The sequence below is a fragment of the Mytilus galloprovincialis genome, chromosome 7 (assembly GCF_965363235.1).
Source record: "Mytilus galloprovincialis chromosome 7, xbMytGall1.hap1.1, whole genome shotgun sequence".
NCBI lineage: Eukaryota > Metazoa > Mollusca > Bivalvia > Mytilida > Mytilidae > Mytilus > Mytilus galloprovincialis.
The window spans coordinates 92,624,537-92,641,746 of record NC_134844.1 but is presented as its reverse complement, the minus strand read 5'-3'; the positions used below and the strand labels follow the sequence as shown (position 1 = coordinate 92,641,746).

The following is a 17,210-nucleotide window of genomic DNA, read 5'->3' as shown; positions in this document are numbered from 1 at the left end:
ACCATTTGTTAACGATAATATTTATTATTTATCATTATTACAAGTATTATTTCGTACATATGCAAGATTAAGGCAACAAAACTAGACAAAATTTAAGTTTAATGATTGCTGTTTTTCATGTAACAATAACGCCATGTAACCGTAGCCTCAGTAATTATTGTTACATTCGTAATTAATCGGTTCCTTATCCGCCTTTGCATTCTGGCATTTAGTCTCCTATGTAACAATAATATTTTTATTATTGTTACATTTCCATGTAACCGTAGCCAGTGCCTAAAAGAAATACTGATTTCTGATTACTAGTAATAAGTCTGGTCACGCATTATCTTTCACGATCAAAATAATGCGTTGCTTGATCTTTCACGATCAAGTTTGATGGATATTCAACTCGTTTAAGGTTTTCATATACAAATTAATGCTTTTAAGAGTAGAACATACCTCCATTTTACTGTACTAGCAGATACACCAAAGATTAAATTTCAAATATATCAAGATAAACTGAAATATGACCATTACAGGTACAAAAAGCGTGTTATGTGATTAATTTCATAGACATGCATTGCGCCTTTTGTGTTTTTTCGTAAAGTACTGCATATTTTCTCTATCTTATTTCACAGTTATGTTGAGGAAGTTAAACCATTTTGACAGACATCTTTTTTTGTTCGGATTTGTTCCGCGTTTTGAAAATTAAGCGATTTCTTCAAAGATTCTGACCTAGAATTTTCATTAAATGTCTTTCACGATCCGTTACCAGAGCTTTCACGATCGTCTCTCAATACTTGACCGCCGTTAGATATTCTTTCACGACCATTTCTCTCGTTAAACCGAATGACACCCGTGAACTAAGTTACTGTCTGCACATAAATTATTCTTTCAAACTTTTTCAATCAACAACAATAATCAGGACATTCTAGATATACAGTGTCGTTTATCACGATGATTAAAGAGTTGTGATGACTTCGCGTGCATCACGAAAGGGATGGGGAATGAATCTAAAAGTAAGATTATTAAGGCCGAAAAAAATAATGTGTAGGCACGTGCCTATAGTGCCTAACGGCAGCGACGCCCCTGCGGCGAAATCCAGGGCCTAAAAACATGAAATCTCGAGGTCCCGAATTTAAGGAAATTTTAATCTCGACATCGCGAAATTCGAAAAAAAGAATTCCCGGATCCCGAAAGGATCAATCCCGAGCTTACCCAGCTTAAAAACACCCAATCCCGGAGTCCCGATAAATTAAGGTCCGACCCCCCCCCCCCTTTTTCCAAAAAAAAAAATGATTATAGGCGAAATTGTACTGGTTTGTGCACCGATTATATTCACTGTAAATTATCCCTGCACATGCACACAGTTGCTTGTCCGTGCTACACTACAAAAGTAGTGGTACTCCAGATAGTTGATGAAAGAATAAAGAAGAAGAAGGTCCGAGTATTCTTGGTCCGACTTGTCCTAATCCCGGTTTTCAGCGTCTCGTTTTGACAAAAACTTCCTGCTCTTCTCGGGGGACTGTAATCGACAAACTGCAAGCAATTCTATTTAACCAAGAAGACGTCATTTCAATGGCTTTAAAGGGTAATTTCTGTTATATCTGACTCAGGGGAAGAAATGACACATTCATTTTAGGTCATTTTAAAAATATTGTTTACACAGCAACATGTCGATGCAAATATTTCCGGGTTTCCATATCTCTTTTTCTTTGCATTAAGGTTTATGTACCCTTCTGTAGCCATTTTTGTACGAATTTTTCAAATCTCAATTGTATCAAAACTAAAGATATAATAAATAATAGAGATAGGCCATTTAGTACATGTTCCAAGGGGAAACTTGATCAGTCAGGGGACTTACTTAAACGGTATCGGGTTCGTTCGCACTAATAACATGTTCGCCCTGGGTACGTTCGCCCTGAGTTCGTTCGCCCAGAGAGTCTGTTCGCCCTACTAAAAAATATTGATATACAGGGCATTGAAGTTGAAAAAACTTATTCAGATATTTCTATGGTATATATTCTTGAAATTTATGGAAACAGGGAAATATTTAAAAGTTTATGGCTTGTTTAGGATCGTTAATTGTTCAATGACAAAATAATTCAGATCACTGATTATTGTGATACTTGTCTTTTGATGGATTATTAATAAAAATCAAACGTTTTGTTTTGATAAAATATTCAGCTTGAAATTAATAAACACAATGATGTACGAACTGTAAATCATGAAACGGATTTACAAGTTCATTATTATACTCGGAGACAGTCCTAGTCTCAGTTATACTGCATACATTCATGATTGACTGAATACAATTATTTTGTTAACAAATATCAATAAAGAGAAATACATTGTACATACCAATTCTACTCTGTAAATCAAAGAGAAAATGATAAAATGATTGCGGCAATATAAATATTCTGTCAATTTGTAAACAAACTTTAACATATTTTGTTCAAATACTTAAAATTATGCGACTGGACAACAAACAGAAAAAAATATAAATCTGGGCGAATGGACCCTGGGCGAACAGGTATCAGGGCGAACACGTAGTATGGCGAACGTGAATCAGGGCGAACGGACCCGGATTCTACTTAAACAAGTGATTTTCTAAATCACTGATTCAAGTAACATTATTTCCATAAAGGTTGGAAGTTAGAGTTGTCTTTCTTTGATAATCACCAATTTAAGTAGTACAAATTAATCACTAGAAGAAGTGATTTAATTTTATTGTAGCTTTAAATATAGAATACAAATGATCCAGGGACTAATTATGTTTCTAAACTTATCAGAACCAACATCTGTGTTGTCTAGGTTGACCAGGTCATTTCAGGTGATGACCTTGTACTGAATCTATGATAATGACATAAAAATCACTTGTTTAAGTATCAGACCTCAATTTCCTTCCCAAAATCACTTCTTTAAGTATCATTCTGTCATGTCTGTTAATAACCCCCACTAATTTCAACACCCCCAAACAGTGAAATTTTTATCACGAACAGTAGAATTTTATGACATAATCTGAAAGATGAAACCTTGAACTTCACAGGAAAAATACTCCCACTGCTGTGAAAAATCTTTTAAGAAAGTATCATTATGTAAAGCCATTATTATCAGAGCTCCAGATAAGCTGCGTATTTGCGTGATCACGCAATAAAAATAATTAAAAACTCAATGCAATTGCCAATTGCAGGGTTCAATAACCCAATTAATTCAAAGGAAAACCCAATTATATGCCAAAACTATGAGTTCCTAACGCTTTTACTCGCTATTGTTTGCGTTGTTTACCCTACACTGATTACAGTCGTAGCGTAAATCTATTTTATAATATTTATAATTGGAAATGTCCTATCGTTCTAAAAATAGAGCCCAGCATCAAGTAGCTGAAATGGGTCCCTGTTGGAATTTTCAGTTGCTCAACAGGTTCACGTGATAATGAAAACATTCCGATCTTCTCTGCGTTTATCCAATTAGCGTGTGTCATGTTGTCATATTTTTTTCGAATTGCTCGGGACTTATCATAACATACTATGATTTAAAACGAAAGTAAATGTCCGCATGTTTTCACCTTCTTTTTGATAGCTTAGGGAAAGTTATGATATTAACAAAACTCAGCTATTGTTTTTTATGAAGCATCTATCAAAGGCATGTGCGTGTTCGCATACCTGAACGAGAACATTGCTAGAAAGATAAACATGGGGTTACGTCAAAAACGAAATCAGTTGGAAAAAGTGAAAGGGTTATCTCAAATCTGGGTACTACTTATCTTTTTTTTAAAAGTAGGTCTGGCAAATAGGTGAAAGTACTGACAAAACTTTCTTACAGCACCTAAATTTCACATAAAAATCTAAACACTTTAATAGCCGGCCAACACCTACCCCAACTAAACTGTAGGGTGATCATATGATATGGGACCTAGAAAGGTAATTACTTACTGTCCAATTAGTGACACCATGCAGCTGCAGTTTATATAAGTTGTGAAAAAATAAAAAAAACTGGAAGAACGTTTAAAACGGGACGTTTTAAAATAAAATGTACAATTGCTAGTCTGTGAATAAACTAAATAAAACAGCTAGCACATATTTAAGATGGAAAAACATCTGAGGTTAATACAATGTGATTATATTATGCCTGAATATTCAATATTGTGTTGATGAAAAAACCCAATACATAAAGGAGCTTAGTGGTAAAAAACCCAATTTGATATTTGCTTGAGGGGTGAACTGAAATTGATAATGCAATTAAAAATCTTTATCACCTAATTACGTAAAAAAATGGTGGGTAAAAACCCCAAATTGTGAACTCTTATCTGGAGCTCTGATTATAGCATTTTATTCAACTAAAATAGAATTTTCAGCTAAATGATAGCATCAAAGGCATAAACCTTGCTACTTAAAAGAAGCAAAAAGTTTATATTTTTTTAATTTTACTAATTAAAAGATATTATTTTAAACCTATGTGTTTAAAATTTTGAAAAAACTACAAAATCCCAATTTGTGACAAAACCTCGAATTTGCTACTCAAATAAGTGATTTAAAAATCACTTATTTCAGTAAGTCCCCTGACTGTTGATGCAAAGCATTATTTTTTACTGTTTCATTGCATTTGATAGAAAAAGAGGACTTTGTGGCAAATAAATCAAGATTTTTATAGAAAATCCACCGCCTTTAATACAGAGATTTTTGTTATAAAATTTGAAACATAAATTACTCACTTGATTTTCTCTGATGTGCTAGTGTTTATTTTTTACAAAAAGTTCTAAGTAACCTGTAAATTCCAAAACACCTTGTGCTGAGTCACTAAAGTCATGCGCACCCTAAAAGGTGTACTTGATTTTGGCCATATTTATACTTGTCTTAACAAATAACTACATTTATAAACTTGTTTTAAGGAAATCAATGCTAGCACTGCATGCAATAATCCTATATCTATCAGTCATCAAATTGCCAAATATGAGAGTACAAGGATAAAGGCTGTGGATTTTCTATAAAAATCTTGATTTATTTGCCACAAAGTCCTCTTTTTCTATTAAATGCAATGGAACAGTAAAAAATAATGCTTTGCATCAAGTTTCCCCTTGGAATATGTACAAAATGGCCTATCTCTATTATTCATTATATCTGTAGTTTTGATACAATTGAAGTTTGAAAAGTTCGTACAAAAATGGCTACAGAAGGGTACATGTACATAAACCTTAAGACGAAATGTTCTGAACAATGACTGAGAAGAAATTTCATTTGAACATTTAACTGAGTAATTTTATTTTCTTCAAGGTAAAAGTATTTATGAATTCAAATTTGAAAGTTAAAAGACAGTAAACTGTTGAATAGTTTTTAGACACCAGGCGGCGCTGATGTTTGTACTTTTTTGGTAAACAAGTATTTTTTTTTTATAAAAAGCTAGTCTTAACACAGGCACTTGTTTCAATCCATGGAAAGAACCACTATAAACGTATATTTAGAAGGTATCGAACTACTTTTTTCACCTCTCCGCTTCAAAAACTTATTTTGCTGTCAATTCCATGCTCAAATTTCTTCCCATGGATCTGTGTGTCTGAACCTTTCATTTATCAGTCAAGGGTCTAACTTAAATAAGTTATTAGAGAAAAATAACATACATGTTGTTATTGTGAGCTAAATATAAAAAAACTGTGATAACATATACATGTATGTTACATGTTTCAAAGGGAAAATATACAACCTTTATTTTGTTAAATTTTCTCAAGTTCTATTGATATCATAATTTTCTGTTAAGGTAAAAAAAATAGTAGACATGATTGATAGACAGTTTGGCAAGGCAGGAGACATTTCGGGACCAAGACAAATCAGTACCTCATTTTGCTACCTTATTCTATTCCTTATAACAAATACCATACTGGTAATTTTTTCACAATTTTTTTATTTTTTTATTTACCATTAAATTCACAAAATCATATTTGATCATAAGTAGAAAAAACAATACTGACAATATGTTGACCTATAGTTGTTAATTTCTGTGTCATTTGGTCTCTTGCAGAGAGTTGTCTCATTGGCAATCATACCTTATCTTCTTCTTTTTATTGATTGCATTTCAATAAACTTTTTTCAACTTAAAAAAAACCAACAGGATTATACAAATCCAATGAGTGTACAGGCCTATCAGATGGTGCCTCATGTTTAGAGTCTGATGAGACTGGCATGGATGAAAAACTAGAACCTAAGTCCTGTGACATGACTAGATTCAGTTGAACTTGACTCATATTTTTGAAAAGTATTTCAAATCAAAAGAAATACATCAAATCCTGTCTATTGTTTAAATTAGTTTTGTTCCTTTAATAAACTAAAAATATAAAAAGGTTATTTTTAATAGAAATTTTTTGGACAAGTAACAATTTCATTCGGACAAGTAAATTTTGGTATGTACTTGTCCTACAGGACAAGTTGAAAAAAAAGTTATTGTAGAGGCCTGAAGTGTCTGTAATAACAGATAAAATTGAGAATGGAAATGGGGAATGTGCCAAAGAGACAACAACCCGACCATAGAAAAAAACACACAACAGCAGAAGGTCACCAACAGGTCTTCAATGTAGCGAGAAATTCCCGCACCCGGAGGCGTCCTTCAGCTGGCCCCTAAACAAATATATACTAGTTCAGTGATAATGAACGCCATACTAATTTCAAAATTGTACACAAGAAACTAAAATTAAAATAATACAAGACTAACGAAGGCCAGAGGCTCCTGACTTGGGACAGGCGCAAAAATGCGGCGGGGTTAAACATGTTTGTGAGATCTCAACCCTCCCCTTATACCTCTAGCCAATGTAAAAAAGTAAACACATAACAATACGCACATTAAAATTCAGTTCAAGAGAAGTCCGAGTCTGATGTCAGAAGATGTAACCAAAGAAAATAAACAAAATGACAATAATACATAGCAGTTAACTGACATGCCAGCTCCAGACTTCAATTAAACTGACTGAAAGATTATGATTTCATCATATGAACATTTAGATGCATGTTATTTTTCTCTGATAACTTATTTAAGTTAGACCCTTGACTGTTTAAACTTTTATAAATGCATATAGTATCAAAATTACAGATTTCTTGAATTTTTTTTTTTCATCATGTTCATTAATGTGGTCCTAAAATTGAGCCCAAGCGGGTCTGAGGTCAAAGTACCTGGTGGTATTGGGTTCGAAGCTGCGAAGCCCCCGAAAGCTATCTATTTATTCAGGAATAAAATACTATTTCTGTCATTCAAAACTCATCAATAGTAACAGACCTTATGATTTAATGGTGTATTTTTGATGTTGAATGTAACTTTGGAATCTAAGGTCATTGGTACAAAACAATAACTTTGAGATAAGTTTTAAAGAAGCCGTTGGGTAAAGCATTCAATCGAGAAAAAAAATTTGTAAGTAAGCATGGAAAAATTAGTTTTCAGACATGTGCCGGTACAATATCAAAACTCGTAAAGAGTTCTGTGGAACCCTGGATCCTGTCTTGGAGTTCTTCTCGCAAATAAGTTTATCCATTTATCAGTCATGTCAGTTCTTTACAGGATTTAAATAAAATAATTAAACATTTTGTTTAAATATGCTTTGAAGTTTCTTGATCTAGAATATTAACGTTTGCCTGTTTTGTAAAGGAGAAGGTTCACGAAGGGTTAAAATTGGCCCTAAATTTTTGACGTTTTTAAAATCGGACCAATAAATTACAAATTTTGCATAGAAATACTTATGACAATAATATCAACATGATCAATATAAAAATATATTTTATTGGCACCTTCCTTTTAAATTTATGAAGCTATGACCCCTGAAATATACATTATTTGTATTTTTGGTCAATTTTGGTCAAATTTTTCCACAATTTTAATTATTTTTGGAATAATTAACCTTGACCTCCATCCACAATCCAAAAAGTCTTTATATTGATGAATTCTGCATCAAAATTCGAATCTTTTTGATTCAAAACATTTTGGATCGTAGGTGGCGGCCAATGTTTTCCAAAAGCTTTTAGGTCTGAAAATTGAACAAATTTACCATATTTTGACAAAATGTCAAAAAATGGGCCTTCTTTGGAAAATATTATGTACTTTTATGAAAAGAACTGATTTATTTAGCATTAGGTCTTTTAGAATAGTTCCATTTACGAATCAAATTGTAACCTTTTTGGGGTTTTATGATAAAGTTGATATTTTAGGCCATATTGTGCCATAAGTGAACCTTGTCCTTTAGCCATAAAAGATTTGAGAACCCTGCAACACAGACCAAAGTTCATCTATTACTGTATGTTCCAAACTTAGTCATCATCTTATACACGTACACGTTCGAATGTCGATTTCTACCCGAAGCAGCTCATTTGACATGATTCTTGGTTGAAAAGAAAATTTCATCCCTCTTATTCGAAATTCATTGAAGAAAAAAGTAAAAGGCCAATGTGTATTTTACCAGTTATTTATAATTCTTTTTAGATTATAATTCATTTCATCAAAATTCAAGTGTACGCCCGGGCGTTTTGACCTAAACGTAGCTACACGCCTGTTTTCGTTCATTTTTTTACATAAATAAGGCAGTTAGTTTTCTTGTTTGAATTGTTTTACATTGTCTTATCGGGCCCTTTTATACATGTAGCTTACAGGGATGATTCCAGGTGTTTTCAAATGGGTCCCTTGAACATCGAATTGGGAATTTTTATTCTAATTGGGAATTTTTTAAGCATAACATCTAAGACGGTCGAAATAACATTATTTTCCTGTAAAAACGGAAAATGTATATTATTAAGTTTAACCTGTACACTGATGTTCATGTAAGTTGTAACATTTTGAATAATTCTGGATGGGCTACTGTTATTAGATGAATATCATTGAACATGATGCACCAGTCTTAGCTATACTTACATAGGCCTATTACAAAAACATATATTCCAGCTAACATAAACCACTGAAAAAAATCATTCATCGGGTATTTTTTCAACAGCAGGTCATCTCCACAAATTTACCTTGATTCAAATGGATTTCAAACTGAACTGGTCAATTGTCGAATTCAGATTACAAAAGTTTATATACTTAATTGATAAGATATTTAAAGCATTGAACCAGTGTTCTTTAAAATCATTTGGATCATCTTCAAAACTTTTGAAATAGTTCCACAATGAGGGTTACACTTAAATGTCCTGACAATGTCCTGAAATGAAAATGCTAAATACTTTTTTTATTATTGGAAGGATTTAAATGAAATTTGGAATGAAGCAAGATGAGAACTTATATTTAATAAATAAAATGAAAAAAAAATAAAAAAAATATTTATAAGAGTTAGAAAATTTGACCTGACCAACTTGACTTTGAAACTACTAATGTCCTGACCGATATGAAACAGAAAAAAATGTTGTATTATTGACAGGATAGAGACTTCAAATTCGATAACTAGAAAGATTAAAACATTTAATACAAACATATAACATCTGCTTTTACTAGATCGGCGCCCATTAAAATTTATCCATCAATGTTATATCAAAATTTGAATTTGCTCTCTGCCGAGGTCTGCTTTGACACCCATTTTTATCAACCTCCTGGGCGATCGGCTTTTACAAGATCGAATACTCCAATAACATATTAATCAATTGAATTCGGCTGTTAAAATTGTTTGCCACATGTTGACATAATTAAATCGTTTTTAATTTAATGCGATCATAAACAGCATTCTTATCTGGATTTTAACGTTTTGACAACAAACTATGGAAAATTATAGTTGCCTTAATCAGTGACAGAAACTTTTCCGGAAATATGGATTTTTATTTTATTTTCCTGAATTGGGAATTCATTTTCATGTACATTTTTTTGGGGCTGCTGGCCAATTTAAGGGCCGCTCAGCGGCCCTAAACTATATAGTGGAATCCTCCCTGGCTTACTATGCAGTATAGGCTCATTGTTGAAGGCCGTACAGTGACCTATAGTTGTTAATGTCTGTGTCATTTTGGTCTTTTGTGGATAGTTGTCTCATTGGCAATCATACCACATCTTCTTTTTTATATTTAACATCTATTTACAAGGATGTGCTAACGTGTGCGTATGAACTCCCTGTAGGGCTTTAATCGAGAGATAAGTTTTTATGCCCCACCTATAATAGTAGAGGGGCATTATGTTTTCTGGTTTGTATGCCTGTTCGTCCGTTTGTCCGTTCGTCGGTCCGTTCGTTTGTCCGTCTGTTGTCCCAATTCAGGTTTAAGTTTTTGGTCAAGGTAGGTTTTGATGAAGTTGAAATCCAATCAACTTGAAACTTAGTACACATGTTCCTTCTGACATGATCTTTCTAATTTTAATGCCAAATTAGAGTGTTTACCCCAATTTCATGGTCCACTGATCATAGAAAATTACAGTGGGAGTGGGGCATTCGTGTACAGGGGACACATTTTTATTAACATCAGTTTACAAGGATGTGCTAACGTGTACATGTGAACTACCTGTAGGGCTTTAGACTGGAGACAAGTATCTAATATCAGTTTACATGGATTTTTCTAGCATTCCACAGGGTCAGGTATTCGGACCCATTCCCTACATGTATGGCAAAACCCCTTCATTTTTCCCAATTTCAGCAGGAAAATTCCCAAACGAGATTTTTAGGGACATCTGCCAGCTGGATTGAAAATTTTTCAAATTGCGTTTTCATTTATATTATTCATGACAGCGATGTACTTTTTGCTTAACTGCTAGCTTTATGCCGAAAATTGCAAACAAGCAATGTGTAAAACCGAATGAAAAATATATCCAACTGACAAAATACAACCATGACAACTTCGACAAATGGCAGCTATAAACTGAAAATGTAGACAAAATCAATACTGGACCAGATTCCGGAAGTGGACAAGGCTAATCAGCTAATTCTGGGTTTACCAATCAAATACAAAAAATAAATTAAAAATAAAATCGCCTGGAATCGCCATAGGTGACAATCAAATAAAAACTTTTGAATTGAAAATTATGAAAAGAAAAACATGAAAAAAGAAAAAGGTAATATTTTTTTTTACAGAAACTAATTGGAAGAGTTCACAATAAATGTTCATGAAAAAATCTAATAAAATATTACATTCACTTTCTTCCTCACTAGAAATAAATTGACATTGGATATTTGTATAATATAATAAAATTGAGAATGGAAATGGAGAATATGTCAAAGAGACAACAACCCGACCAAAGAGCAGACAACAGATGAAGGCCAGCAATGGGTCTTCAACGCAGTGAGAAAATCCCACACCCTTTAGATGTTTAGGTGGTCATCAGCTGGCCCCGAAATAAAATTGTGTATTAGACAGTGAAAATGGACGTCACACTAAACTCCAAAACATAAAAAGACTAACAAAGGCTAACTAAACACATTACTACAGATCTATGAGGTAATTCTTTCTCAATTTTGAAGGAAAAGTAAATATCAGAAAGGGCAAGTGAATTTAGAAAAGTGTTAGCCTGCTTGGCCAGTTAAAAAAAAAATCTTATTTTATAGGCTATCCCAGAATTTATTAACTGTAACCATGGTTTCTATCTTTGAAGGTGAAAAAATCTTATCACATGTGGAATATAAGAAGTACTGTATTTTGATGCCACGTCATGCATGTTGTCAAGTTTAAAAACAAAAAGGACAGGAAAATAAAATTATAAATGGCAATCATGTAGTTTCTTTCTTTATTTTCACAAAAGAGGTAATTTCTAAAGAACTATACACATCAAAATTCGCATCTGGTATATTTGGTGGGTTTTCCCAATTTGATTTTGGGAGTTTTGGTCCCAACAGTTTAGGAATTAGGGGCCAAAAACCCTTGCAGAAATAAATCCTGACAATTTTTTTAACCAGGATATCTCAAGATTATCCTGGGAAATCCTGAAAATATCCTGTAAAGCATTTAGCCCCTTTTTTAGGGAAAAAGTTGATGGGAGAATTACAGGAAATGTCAGGACTTTCAAATCAAGCAGCTTTAAACTAGGGGAATTCTCAGGATATCTCAAGACTTTCAAAAATAAATATAATATAGACCAGGATATGTCAGGACTTTTCCTTCAACATTCATCCTACTTTCAGAAACTTTACACTTTCTTCCTGAATGAATAAACCGAAATAAAGTCCTTAATGATTCCTGGTATTGGGACTTAAGAAATAATATAATCTGCAAATGATCTGTATCACAAATTCAAATAAAAACAATTTTTGGGACTGACATTAACTATTGTTTGTTAAATTAAATAAGTTTTTTTGGCCTTAAGGATTTGTGAAGGGTGATAGAATCGGGAGAAGAAACACAAATTATTTTGTCAAACATTTTTAAAATACACAAATTATGGTGATAATTAAAAATATTAAACATATTTTGACAGTTAACTTATTTACACAGTTACTGCTGATCTTCCTGTTCAGGAAGCATAACGAGTTTCAGTTTGACAGTATTTCAAAGTCAGAGATTTTTGCGATAAAAACCGCAGGGTGTCCAAAAAACACCCAAGCTTGTCTAGCATAGTCAAGGATTACAATGTCAAATGGCAGTTTTGCAAGACGGGGCCACAAGCTGGGTCCGTAGCCCCAGCTTGTCCAGAGGCGGATTTAGGGGGAGCCAAGGGGCCCCGGGCCCCGTTTTTTATGGAAAAAATTGTTTGATTATATAGGGATTCACTGAGGCATGACCGAAGCGGGCCCCCTCTTAGGCAGTCAGTGGGCCCCCACTTATGAAAATTTCTAGATCCGCCACTGTTGTCAGTACTTCAGAGTAATCTTGGACTAAGCCTTAGCAGGTTAAGATCATACATGATCATAATTATGTCATGTTTTGAATTCCCGCATCTGCGCAGAAATCTATAATGTACTTCCTTTTTCCGCCTCGTTTGCATGAAATTTTGAGTAAAATATATATTTATCAGTCTAGTATTACATGTATAAAATAGGAAGGGACACAATATCAATTTCATTTTTAATAATTCCTTGATATGATTTTAAATTAAGATATGTTTGAATTAAAAAAAAAGATTATAGACTTTGTCCCCTTTCACAGGTAATGCCTGCCTCATATTAAATCATATTCCGAACTATTTTGGATGTGTTGAAACACACATAATTTTGTCATTGCCGGATATGCAGAGTTGTTTGGTTTTATTGATCATACAGCTAAATTTTAATTTTATCTTCATTATATATATGTGTGTTAAGAATCAGAGTTGTAACTTGTCATTGTGTCCCGTAATTAGGGGCCCTTAATTGTAAAATAAAGAACTTTGAACTTTGAACTTACAGTGCCGGTGGTACATTTATTTGTAACTGGTATCTTTTGACTTTTCCTTTCCCTACAGATGTAAATTCTGATTTTCTCCAAGTTTATATATGTGCCTTTCTATTAATTGTCGTCCGGCATATAAATAACTTAGAAAAAATATCAGATCAATGATAGATTTCTCAACGTATGCAAAATGTAAACAAATTTTGACCTCATGGTTTTTCGTAATTGTACTGAACAGTTCGGCCCTAAATAGTGACTCCACTTCGGCACTTGTTCATTCGCATGTACCATGTTCCTTTTAAAAAAAGATTATTTTTATTATACTTAATAAAAAACTGCATAATATTAATAAATATTTGTTTGCGACATCCTTGATTTATTTTCATAATACCGTTACCGTGACGGATCAACTTTTGGCCGATATAATTTGGGACGATATTGTCACCTCTATGTCATGTATGTGAGCTTACATAATCTGTGCTCTTGGAATATTTCTGTACCTTCCCAATTCAATGCCTAGAGAATGATCACTCAGTCTAAATTTAACTGTCTATGTATAAAATTATTGCAATTTAAATATTCCTCAGACTGACAATTAGTTTTTAATTTCCCATTAAGACAAAGTTTGGATGAGGAATCCAATTTTGAAAGTTTATTTAAAGTAGTGTTTTCATATTCCTTTGAAACACACTTTTTAATATTACATTTTAACACGTTTTTGATTGCTTAAAAGTTACATTAATATAAGAGTAATTTTCTGGGTTTATTTTCATATCTTTAAAAATTTTATCTGCAAATGAGTACCAAGAATAAATTCCTGCAGAATGTAAATTTATGTTTGTTTGTAAAGATTCTTTAACCAAGGGATTAATATCATTATAGATAAAGATAAACTGTAAGCCGTAATAATGTTCAGCAAAGTAAGATTTACAAACAAATCAACATGACTGAAATGATCAGTTGACCCTTTTAGGAGTTATTGCCCTTTATAGTCAATTTTTAATAATTTTTCGTAAATTTTAGTAATCTTTTACAAAAATCTTCACCTCTGAAACTACTGGGCCAAATTAAACAAAACTTAACCACAATCATCAGAGGGGTATCTAGTTTAAAACGTGTCCTGTGACCCGGCCAACCAACCAAGATGGCCGCTATGGCTAAAAATAAAACATAGACATGATAGGGGTAACATGCAGTTTTTGGCTTATAACTCAAAAACATAAGCATTTAGAGCAAATCTGACAAGTTATGAAATTGTTTATCCGGTCAAGATCTATCTGCCCTGAAATTTTCAAATGAATCTGACAACCCATTGTTGGGTTGATGCCCCTTAAATGTTATAATTTGAAGAAAATTTTGCTGTTTTTAAATATGGTTATTATCTTGAATATTATTATAGATAGAGATAAACTGTAAACAGCAATAATGTCCAGCAAAGTAAGATTTACAAATAAGTCAACATGACTGAAATGGTCAGTTGACCCCTTTAGGAGTTATTGCCCTTTATAGTAAATTTTTAATCATTTTTCGTAAATCTTAGTAATCTTCTTCTCTGAAACTACTGGGCCAAATTATTCCAAACATGACCACAATCATCTTTTGGGTATCTAGTTTGAAAAATGTGTCCAGTGACCAGGCCATCCAACTAAGATGGCTGCCACGGTTAAAAATAGAACATAGGGGTAAAATGCAGTTTTTAGCTTATAACTCAAAAACCAAAGCATAAAGAGAAAATCTGACGGGGTTATATTGTTTATCAGGTAAAGATCTATCTGCCCTAACATTTCCAGATGGATCTGACAACCCTTTGTTGTTGGGTTGCTGTCCCTGAATTGGTAATTTTAAGGAAATTTTGCCTTGTTAAGGGCCAAGTGAGCTTTTCTCATCACTTTGCGTCCGGCGTCCGACGTCGTTGTCGTCCGTCGTCGTTAACTTTGACAAAAATCTGCCCATTATTGTTAACAGCAATAATGTTCAGCAAATTAAGATCTACAAAAAGTTTATGTGACAAAAATTGTCAATTGACCCCTTTAAGGAGTTATTGCCCTTTAAAGACAATTTTACACAATTTGTTCATCAAGTTTGTTAACATTTAAAAATCTTCTCCTGAAACTACTGGGCCAAATACCTGCAAACTTTAATTGAATGTTCCTTAGTTACACTTTACACTTTCAACACATGTCAACATTCAATGATTATCAGTAAAGCAGACAAAACAGATTGTGCACTTTTGTTTACAGGTTTTCATATGTGTATTTGTTTAACATTTTTTATAAAACTTTATTTGCAGTTTCTTATCATGCTAATTGACTGTTGGCAGAAAGGGTATGTAATATAAAGTGGCATTAAGGCCATGAAGACGGACTTTACATAACATGCTGAAGTTGAAATTAGAGTTTGACGAAGGCCCACGTGTAAACCTTTATTGACATTTGCAGAACTTGGACCTACAGATTTCACTTTGGGTATTTAATAAAATTAGCTTAAGATAGGGGCTTTACTTTACTTTAAGTTTTGTTTTAATGATTTATGCTGAACACATGCTGAAACTGATAATATTTTAACAATATAAAAATAAAGAGATGTGGTATGATTGCCAATGGGACCACTCTCCACCAGAGACTAAAAATGACTGAACCAGTTTAGACAAATGGTTGCTACAAAGACTTTTACATTTTCATTTTTCTGATTAAGGGCTATTGTCCTGATTGATTGAAAAATAACTGTTTATGACATTTCTGTGTAATAACTTGCATTCTATTAAATGAAAGTGCCAATTTTCACTTATACTGCTCAGGAGTTATGGCCCTTGATTGTTTTAAAAATGACGCTAAAATGTATGCAAAATCTGAAAGTACAGCATCTATTTAAAAAAAAAGTGATTTGTTCTAAAATTATCTAATACAACTTTATATATGTTATATGATTGTATGTAATAAGACAAGGTTGGTTGCTAATCATATTTCGGAGAAAAACCTAAATATGACATCATGATTACAATTACAATATTCCTCTTCAAATTACACCTCCTGTGTACAAACATGATAAAATGTTTTCTTTTTTCTTTTGTAGGATATAATGGCAAGTTGGGATCAGGTAAGATTTTCTCCTTAAAAGTCAATGGTCATGTGACCTATGTTGTCAATAAACTGTACAGAAAGATACAGGCGTGTAGTATTCTCAGAATTAGAATAGGAGAAAAAGAATATCATTACAGTGAAAAGAATTTCAATATACAAAATTCCAGGGAACAAACAAAGAGACATAAGATATCAGAACTCTTTTCAAGTCAAAGAGAAACTGACGACACCATGGCAAATGGGGCAAAAAATGAAAAACAACCAAAATACAAACAACATTCTTCAAAACATTACATACAAGACCCTACAATACTAACCCCAACAAAAACTCAAAAGGCTCATCTCAAAACTGATGCATGATTAATACAATTGTCTAAAGATTCTTCTAAAAAAAACTCTGAAATTATAGACAATTTCATTCCCTCTTCATACATGTACATTGTCATAGTCATTGTATTTAAATGTTTAAATATAAGCTATTGAAACTGTAAACATATAGCTTAAATTCAATTATTACATGTATAATACCTTTGTATGTTTTAGAGGAAAATGTAAAAACTTTGTTTTGCTTACAGAAACTTCTTAAAGCTGCAAGGGAGGGGAATATAAAAGAGGTAGAAATATGTGTAAAGAATGGAGCTAGTTTGGAATGTAGAAGTGATGATAGAGTAAGTGAAGTAAAATGTATTTATTATATATATAGTACACACAATATGAATCAGTTAAACATTGCTCTTCTTAGTGTTCAGTGATTCAATGTTAATTTCTGATAATTGCAAATAGTCTTCAAAATATTAAGAAACATGATTACACATCGCAAATGTATATAGAACTGTTGCTGTCTGATACTTCATAACTGTATACAACTGCCATATTGTGATTGACTTCATTACACTGATGAATACCACTCCAGTGT

General features: G+C 32.8%; 1 long non-coding RNA gene across 1 annotated transcript; it reads left to right on the top strand.

The window, feature by feature from the left end:
• Positions 1-1,469: 1,469 nt before the first annotated feature.
• On the top strand, positions 1,470-16,965 carry LOC143082059 (uncharacterized). Its single transcript, XR_012980247.1, has 4 exons — positions 1,470-1,570; positions 15,505-15,679; positions 16,287-16,310; positions 16,870-16,965. It is a non-coding gene; the product is annotated as an uncharacterized LOC143082059 (long non-coding RNA).
• Positions 16,966-17,210: the final 245 nt, after the last annotated feature.